Here is a 9,300-nt window from a genome sequence, read left to right on the forward strand (position 1 = left end):
AGTTAGCCTGAGGTATAAACATAAGGTCTTCTCATGTCTGTTTTCAGCCTGTGCCTTTTACTGGGCATGCACAGTCACTTTCTCATTTCTTCCATAGATACAGTTGTTTTTGAACGTCCTAGCCGTTAATGTCTGGATCCTAAAAGGGGGAAAAGAGAAAAATGAAGAGAGGAAAAAGGGCACTGGCCCTGCATATCCCCTAGAAGTTATTTAATTCGGGGGGAAGGGGTGAAACAAAAATGGCTGCCTACTTTGCACCTTTGTGATCAAAAACATCAATCAGCAAGCAAAACATAGATTCCTCATATTTGGAAGACAGTCTTTTTTGCCAGCCCTGGCTCCTGCAACTTGTGTGCAGGTTGTTCCTGGAACACATGTATGAATGCCTGAGAGGGCTAGGGTGGGGAAATGACTAGCTACTATTATGCTAAGAGTAGAAACTGACTAAAATTAAAAAGAAACAATCTGTGAATTATTGGAGTCCCAGAAGAAGAAGAGAGGTAGATGAAGAAAGAAAGTTTATTTAAAGAAATAATGGCAGAGAATGTCCCAAATCTGGGGAACAGTTTGGATATTCAAATTCATGAAGCTTGTAGGTCACCAAACGATCTCAACTTAAAGTGATATTCTCCAAGGCACATTGTGTTATAAGAAAGCTGTCAAAAATTAAAGTCAAAAAGAGAATCTTAAAAGCATCAAGAGGGAAGAAAGTTGTACTTACAAGGGAACTCCTGTAGGCCTACTGGGAGATTTCTCAGCAGAAACTTTGCAGGCTATGTGAGAGTAGTATGATATATTCAAAGTGAAATATATACAACTGAAAGAAAATCTATGCAACTGAAAGGAAGAAACTGCCAGCCAATAATATCTGACTGGCAAACTTGTATCTCAAAAATTAAGGCAATATAAGTACTTTCCCAGACAGACAGAAGCTGAAGGGAGTGGCTCACCAGTGACCTGCCTTGTAAGAGATGCTGAAAGAATGTACTGAAGCCAAAATGAAAAGATGCTAATTAGTAACATGAAAATGTGAAAAGATGTTAATTAGTAGTGTGAAAATATATATGAAAAGGTAAGTATGTAGTCAAAATCAGAATACCCTAATACTGTAATATAGTGATGTGTTAACCATTTAACTCTAGTATAAATGTTAAGAACAAAACTATTAAAAATAATAATTTAGGAATACATAATATAAAAAGGTAAATTGTGATATTGAAAACATGAAAGGGAAAGTAAGAGTAGTTTTGTATTTCAGTTCAGTTCAGTTCAGTCACTCAGTTGTGTCTGACTCTTTGCGACCCCATGAGTTTTGTATATAATCGAAGGTAAATCATTGTCAGTGTAAAATAGACTGGTATATCTATAAAATATGTAAGCCTCATAGTAACCACAAAGCAGAACCTATAGTAGATAAACTAACAATAAAGATTAGAGAATCAAAGCATATCAAAATGAAGAATTATCAGTTCAAAAAGGAAAGCAGCAAGAGAAGAGGAAAGGAATAAGGGAACTAAAAAGCATCCAGAAAACAATAAGATGTCATTAGTAAGTCCTCACTTTATTAGTAAGTCATCAAAAAATAACTTGTAAGTGGATTAAATTATCCATTGGAAAGTCATAGAGTGGCTAGATGAATAAGAAAATAAGACCGAACTATATGCTGTATGTAAAAGATTCACTTAAGCTTTAAGGATACACATATGCTGAAAGTGGAAACATAGAAAAAGATATTTCGTGTAAGTAGAACTCAAGAGACCAGGGATAACTATATTTACATCAGACAAAATAAGACTAAGTCAAAAATAGTAACAAGAGACAAGGTCAATAACTAATGATAAAAGGATCAATTCATTAAGAGGATATAACATATTTATATGCACCCAACATGAGAGCACTTAAGTATATGAAGCAAATACAGATCTGAAGGGAGTAAGAAATACTATAATAATAGTAGGGACTTCAGTCCTCTATTTTTAACAATGCATAGATCGTATAGACAGTAAATAAGAAAACAGTGGTTTTGGACAACTTTATAGACGAAATGGGCCTAACAGACAAATACAGAATATTCCACTGAACAGCAGCAGAACATACTTCTCAAAGGCATATGGAATATTCTCCATCATAGTCCATATGTTAGGCCACAAAACAATTTCAGCAAATTTAAGAAGACATAAAACCTCACTGAAAGAAATGAAAGTAGACCTAAATAAATGGAAAGATAACCCATGTTCATGCATTAGAAGACTTTAATATTGTTAAGATGACAGTATGTCCCAAAGCACTCTACAAACCCAAATGCAATCCCTATAAAAATTCCAATAGTCTTTTTTTTTTTTTTTCAAAAAATGAAAAGGCCAATCCTCAATTTATATTGAGGTTATATATGCGTTCAATAACATGGACTTCTCTCCACAGCCATCCTGGCTGTAGCTGCTGCTGAGTGCCCAATCTGCCAGCCATAGAGAACAGTACTAAGCCTACATCATGGCACCAGTTTGATTGCATTGGACTGCTTCCATCATGGAAGGGGCAGCGTTTTGCTCTTACTGGAACAGACACTTTGGACATGGATTTTGCATCCCTGAATGCAATGCTTTTACCAAAACAGAATGCCTTACATACACCATAGTATTCCACATAGTATTTCTTCTGATCAAGGAATTCCCTTCATGGAAAATAAAGTGCAACAATTGGCCCATGGTCATGATAATTCACTGGTCTTAACTGTGTTCCCTGTGCTTCTCCCTTGTGTCTCATCTCTGCACTCTGCTGGTTCAGGTTCTAAGCCTCTCAAGCATGGCCAGAAGAGTATATTTCAGATAGGGATCCAGAACACCGCTAACAGTGTTTATAACCTGGGTTAACAGAAGTTCCAGCTGGTTTCAGAAGTTCCTGATTACCCTAAGGAAGGCAATTTCCACATCTCCTATCACAACAACAACAAACTACTCTAGAGAAGCAAAGGAAATGAGTAATATGTTGATTGGGATTCTTTTGGATCCTGTCATCTCTTCACAGAGTGACAACTAAAGTTACAGGCTTGCATTCCCTCACTGAGGGATACCAGGCAAGCCACTCCTGGATGAGCAGATTGAGAGGAACAGGCTCAGGGCTGTGTGTGTGTATGCATCCTCATCTCCTTGCCTTAAATCCAGCTGCTGCTTCCCTGAGTTCATAGACTGCCATGCTTATTTAGATGGGATTGGCAGATAAGCTGGGATCTCAGCCATGCATGGTAAGAGAAGCCAGCAAGCGGAGACTGAGTGCAGGGCCAGGGAGGTTAACTCATAAAGGAGGAGGGTTCTCGTGGATGATTCTCTAAAGGGTATTTAGTGAATTGGGAGTTGATCCACTTGTGTTAGTTGGTTACGCCAGCTGCAGTAACCAAAGTTTCCAGAATGTATAATGGCTCAAATACATTCAAGTTGATTTTCAGTTCCAAGAAGAGTTCAAGACATTTCAAGTTGGTGGAGAACAATGCTTTGCACAGGCATTCAGAGAGCCAGGCTGATAAGCTTTGCAGTTAAAAAAAAAATGTAGTATAGTTGATTTACAATATTGTGTTTTAGGAGCAAAGTGATTCAGTTATTTTTTTTTCCTCAGATTATATTCCATTATAGGTTAAGTGAAAGGCGTCACGAATTTGGGTGCCATCCTTCTGCAGGGGCCATGCTCATCTCTGTATCAATCCAGTTTTTAGTTTATGTACTGCTTAAGTGAGCACAACTTTGCCATTTTCAATAAATGACTTTCAAGGTTGCCCTGGAAGGGGAAAGAGGCACATACAAGGTTTTTATGAGCTAAACTTGAAATACCATGACTCACCTCCCTTTGGTAAAACTGAATGATACAGCCACATCTAACTGAAAGAGACTGGACTATGAGCCCAAGAAGAGGAGATGAATTTGGTGAGAACTAGCAGCCTTGGACTGGAGAAGGCAATGGCGCCCCACTCCAGTACTCTTGCCTGGAAAATCCTATGGGTGGAGGAGCCTGGTAGGCTGCAGTCCATGGAGTCGCTGAGGGTCGGACACGACTGAGTGACTTCACTTTCACTTTTCACTTTCATGCATTGGAGAAGGAAATGGCAACCCACTCCAATGTTCTTGCCTGGAGAATCCCAGGGACGGGGGAGCCTGGTGGGCTGCTGTCTGTGGGGTTGCACAGAGTCAGACACAACTGAAGCGACTTAGCAGCAGCAGCAGCAGCCTTGGACACAGCTGTGTCCAACGGGCAGTGTTGTGGTGTCTGGAGCAAGGCAGCAGGAGCTAAAGCCAAGGTTTTGCTGGAATTCAGACAGCAGTCAGCATTCTGTTAGTGCTGTTCTGCTCCGTCTGAAGTAAGATGTTAGCCAGTGGCAGGTGTGGAGATAATTTTGGTGGTGGGACTGTTATGGATACTAGTGCATAGGCCCTGGAAAACGGGGTGGGACGGCTCCTGGAATCAAGTAGAGTGAGACTTCCAGACCCGAGCCACAGGGACTGAGAGTCAAGTCCAGGTTCGTGCTGATACTGAAATCCAGTAATATGGACAGAGATTTGGGAGAAGGCTTACATATGAAGGCTTACCTTGGGAATTCTTTGCCTATGAAAAGAAACCTAATCCCAGGAACCCTGCTGGTGAACCTCAGACTGTCGGTCAGGCTTGGTTCCAGGACAGTTTGGGGAGGGTCCTCCTCCTGAAATTTTCTTTAGTGCTGTCTTTTCCAGAAGGGCACTCACATATACCCTTTAAAGAGTTTCATGTCCTCACAAGAGGGGTGTCCTGGTCCACATGGCTTCCTCAAGCAGCCATACTCATAATCCCCAGCTTTTAGGAATTTACATTAAAATAACCCTGGGATACAAGTCACAATTTTTTCTTGGGGGGGGGGCTGAGTTTTTGTTGCTGTACATAAACTTTATCTAGTTGGGGTGAGCAGGGGCTACTCTCTCGTTGTGGTGCCTGGGCTGTAGAGTATGTGGGCTTCAGCAGTTGTGGCGCATGGGATTGGTTGCCCCATAGAATGCGGAATCTCCCCTGAGCAGGGATCAAACCTGTGTCCTTTGCACTGGCAGGTGGACTCAACCACTGGACCACCAGGGAAGTCCTAGGTCACAAATTTCTGGTGTCGTATAGTCTCCTAGGGCACATTCTGTCTCACAGTTTAGGCATGTAACCTAGTGGCTAAATAACTACTAGATTCTAAATAACCAGTAGAGCTGCATATAGAGAGCTGGGACTTGAATTGCTTGCTTTGTTTGCTTTCCTCTTTGGAGGTGGCCAAAAAAAATCAACAATGGCTTAGAGCTTTCTGAACATTGTCTTTTAAGGATGATACTGCATGTACTGTCTAGAGATGTTGTTGGAACAGATGTTGTGAGAGGTTCTTACACTCTTAATATGCTGAGAATGCCCATATATCCCCCAAGCGTCATCACAGAAAATCCTCAAACACAATCATAGCACTACAGGGCGTTGCCTTCCACTTGACCCTTCTATTTTCTTGATTGTTCAATGCACAAGGGTTATTAAGGAGCTGAAAGATGATTGTTACACTCCATCGTGTCTGCCAGCTATGTGCTGGCAGATTTTTGCAAACAGATTCAGGAAACCACTGTAGGTTAATGACATAATAGGATGTGGAAAAATTCTGGTCTTGTTCTATAAAATAGCTAACCTATTTTATAGAACAAAATATGGGATGCTAAAGAATGTGGTAAACTATAGTATTGGAGCATGCTGCTGCTGCTGCTGCTGCTAAGTCACTTCAGTCGTGTCCGACTCTGTGCGACCCCATAGACGGCAGTCCACCAGGCACCGCCGTCCCTGGGATTCTCCAGGCAAGAACACTGGAGTGGGCTGCCATTTCCTTCTCCAGTATTGGAGCATAGACTCTAGTAAATCTGCCATTTAATAACAACTTGACCTTGGGTTGATTTTAACTGTTATCAGAATGGTAAAGAATTCTCCTGCAATTCAGGCGACCCTGGTTCAATTCCTGGGTCGGGAAGATCCTCTGGAGAAGGGATAGGCTACCCACTCCAGTATTCTTGGGCTTCTCTGGTGGCTTAGCTGGTAAAGAATCCGCCTGCAGTGTGGGAGACCTGGATTCAGTCCCTGGGTTGGAAAGATTCCCTGGAGAAGGGAAAGGCTACCCACTCCAGTATTCTGGCCTGGAGAATTCCATTGACTGTATAGTCCATGGGGTCGCATAGAGAGTGACTTTCACTTACTCTTATCCTCACCTGAGACATGGGAATTGTAATGGTATTCACTTCCATGGGACTAAATGAGACAGTGTATGAAAAATGTTTAGCATGATGCCTGGCATGTAGCTGACCTTCAAAAAAAAAAAAAAATACGTTACCTATTATTATCGGCTAACACTTTTTAAAACCCTGTCATTTGAGAAAAAAATGGGAGATTAAGCACCACTAAATACAAACACTTGTTCTTAAGGGTTATAACTGAATCCTTGAAATTCTGGTGGTAAAAAGGAACATTTTTGATCATCTCCACCCACCCAGAGACAATCTCAGATCAAGCAGGGTAAACAGCCCATACAAAAGTCTAGAGTAGAAGTTCTTGCATGACATCCAGGTCAGGTGCATCAACATCACAGGGAATTTGCTAGAAATATAATTCTTGTGGAGGGAACCCTAGACCTTCTAAATCTTAAATTCTGGGATGGGGCCCAGAAATATGTGTTTTAACATGCCCTCTCAGGGATTGGTAGCTCAGGTTTGTGGACCCAAGTGTAGAACCTCCAGAGATAAATTTGTTGATAAAATGCAGCTGACGGTGCTTGCAGAGAACTTCTGTGAGTTCATGAGCTCAGACCTACGTTCGTGGCTGCCTTTTCTGGTCCCCGCCCAAGTCCCTTATGCCCCCTGCCCCGCCTCCTCCCTGTGGCATCTTGGTTAATAGTCCCACCATCCACCCAGCTGCCCAATCTTCTAGATTCTTTTACTCTCTCACTTTTCATCCCACCAGGCACTAGGAACCTGTTGATTTCCCATCCTGAACACTTACTTGCTGGGGTCCAGCCCCGGCTGATCCAGGGTATTCGAAGCGGGGACAGCGTCGGCGACCTATTTATTTAAATATTTTATCAAAGATATAAAGAGTAATAGGATGAGGATAGCTCAGTAGGAAAATTCAGTGGAGAAAAGAGGCTGAGTAGCTTGGTTTACGCAGGAGACCAATAAAACTTCAAGACAAGAAGCTTGCACCACTTACGTAGGCCGCAGGCATCCTTCTGTTCTCCCGAAGGAGAGGAGACACTGAGGCCTCCCCGGTCGGATCTTAGAAGCCCAGGCATAATTAGTAAGCATGGCGGGTTCCACGCTCCAGATGGAGACTCAACCAGAGTGAGAGAGAGAGCGACATGGGGAGACCAGTATTTCGAGAAACTGATCCCAATTCTTTATTTTCCATGGTCTACTTTTATACACTGAGATGTTATGCAAAAGTCATGTGGGGTCAGCAGTCCTGACTTTTATCAAAGTCAGGTGCTTCATACAAATGTATACAGAGGTCTTAGGGGTGATACATCATCTTCTGGCCAGGGGGGCCTGCTGACAATTTATGACCCTCTCCTTGTGACAGCGGTCAACCAGGACACTTATTTCTCCAGGGGTGATTATTCTTAAAACAGACACCACCCAAATAAAGTTACATTCCTATAGGGTGAGGGTATAGTGGGTTTTAGTTAAGGAAAGAATTTACTTAGCCTAAGGTCTAATGTGATTAATATCAAAGGTTAATACTTATTTCTTCTATATATTCATTAATGTGTGTAAGGGCAGGGGATGTGGAGTCTTAGCAACAAACATTGGCTCAACAAATGAAAAACCCTTCACCAATACAATTTCTAATCAGCCCGTTATACTTATCCTAATAGTTTTCTAACTTTTCTAAGGAACCTGTTTTTAGAAGGTTTAAAGCATCTCATGCCTCTCACGTTTGGGAGGCTGTGAGCAATCACATGTGGCCGGACAAGCCTGTCAGGCAGGCTAGAGAACCTTCAGAGGAGTTTGTAGGTTAAAACACTCTTGTCACGCCCAGGAGTTTTTATTAACTCTAAGTCAATTTTTTATTAGCTCTAAGTTAACTCCTTCTCCGAAAAGAGGTGGTGGGGGACAGCCCCCCGTAAAGTCAGAGGTGTAGGTGAGAGCACAAAGTAGTAAAGTAGGCAGACTCTGGTTATGGGGGTAGATGCTCGAGGATTTCCAGGGGGACTCCTGAGGCTCGATCCCGCCTTTGCATATGTCGAGCCTCCTTCCTCATGACCTTTGCCACGGGCGGAGTACCTCACTCTGGCCCCCAACACTTACTGTCTGCCCCTCTCTCCCACTACCTCTTATTGGGTGTAGGAGAAGAGTGCCATATTTTTGATGTTTCTGATCTTTGCTCTTTAGTTTCCCCACTCTCCTCCACACTGCTACAGAGCAACTTTATAAAACATGGATGGACCGGTTGCTCCAAGGCTTAAAATCTTCAAGTGCTGCAAACACATCCTTACTGTGATACTCCAGGCTCTTCACTTCTTGCCAGGGACTCCGTTTCCAGCCTCCTCCTCTTCCTACCCCTCTCATACTGTATACTCCTGCCACTCTGTCTTCTATTCTGTCAGTTCCAAGCTCTTTCATACCCTCTTGCTCTGCATATCGTCTTGTCCGCTGCTTTGCACGTTCTTATTATCTGCTTACTGAGGTTCTAGTTAACAGCTCAGTTCCCACATTGCCGACACTGGAAACCATCCTTAACTCTTCTGTGCAGATCTGGAATCTTTCTTTTTGGTTCTCCAGCTAGATTCCATTTTAAAAGACATTCACCATTCATCCTGATGGTTTTCCTGCTAGACTGTGAGCTGCTTCAGGGCCAGAGAATTTATTGTCTTACTCATTTCCTCACTCCGGCTCTCCGCACTGTGCTTAGCACTTATTAAGTAGCTGCTTAATAACTATTTGCTGAAGAATGAAGGAATGATAGTAAGTATGTAGTTACAAGAGGATTTTCCTTTTAAGGAACAAAACCTCAGCTGCCCAGGCATAGAATACTGCCTTTGAGAGAGTATTTATGTTCTGGATCACGGCAGCCGTGGAAGAGGAATATGCCTCTCAGGGGAAGCCATGGGGGAGTCTGGGCAGGTGAAATGTAATTATCCAAGCTGGCCCTGGGCCAAGGCTACTCAGCGCTGCAGCGAGGCCAGGGCTCAACACAAATGGGTACGACCTTCATCTCACATCTCTTCTGAAGAGCTGCTCCTCTGGCAGCCCGAGCCCCCTAACAGCTTGCCAGGGCCTGGGG

General features: G+C 42.8%; 1 non-coding gene across 1 annotated transcript; it reads right to left on the minus strand.

Moving 5' to 3' along the window:
• Positions 1–3,625: 3,625 nt before the first annotated feature.
• Positions 3,626–3,730, minus strand: LOC113897945. The gene has a single exon (XR_003512462.1). It is a non-coding gene; the product is annotated as a U6 spliceosomal RNA (small nuclear RNA).
• Positions 3,731–9,300: the final 5,570 nt, after the last annotated feature.

The sequence above is a fragment of the Bos indicus x Bos taurus genome, chromosome 8 (assembly GCF_003369695.1).
Source record: "Bos indicus x Bos taurus breed Angus x Brahman F1 hybrid chromosome 8, Bos_hybrid_MaternalHap_v2.0, whole genome shotgun sequence".
NCBI lineage: Eukaryota > Metazoa > Chordata > Mammalia > Artiodactyla > Bovidae > Bos > Bos indicus x Bos taurus.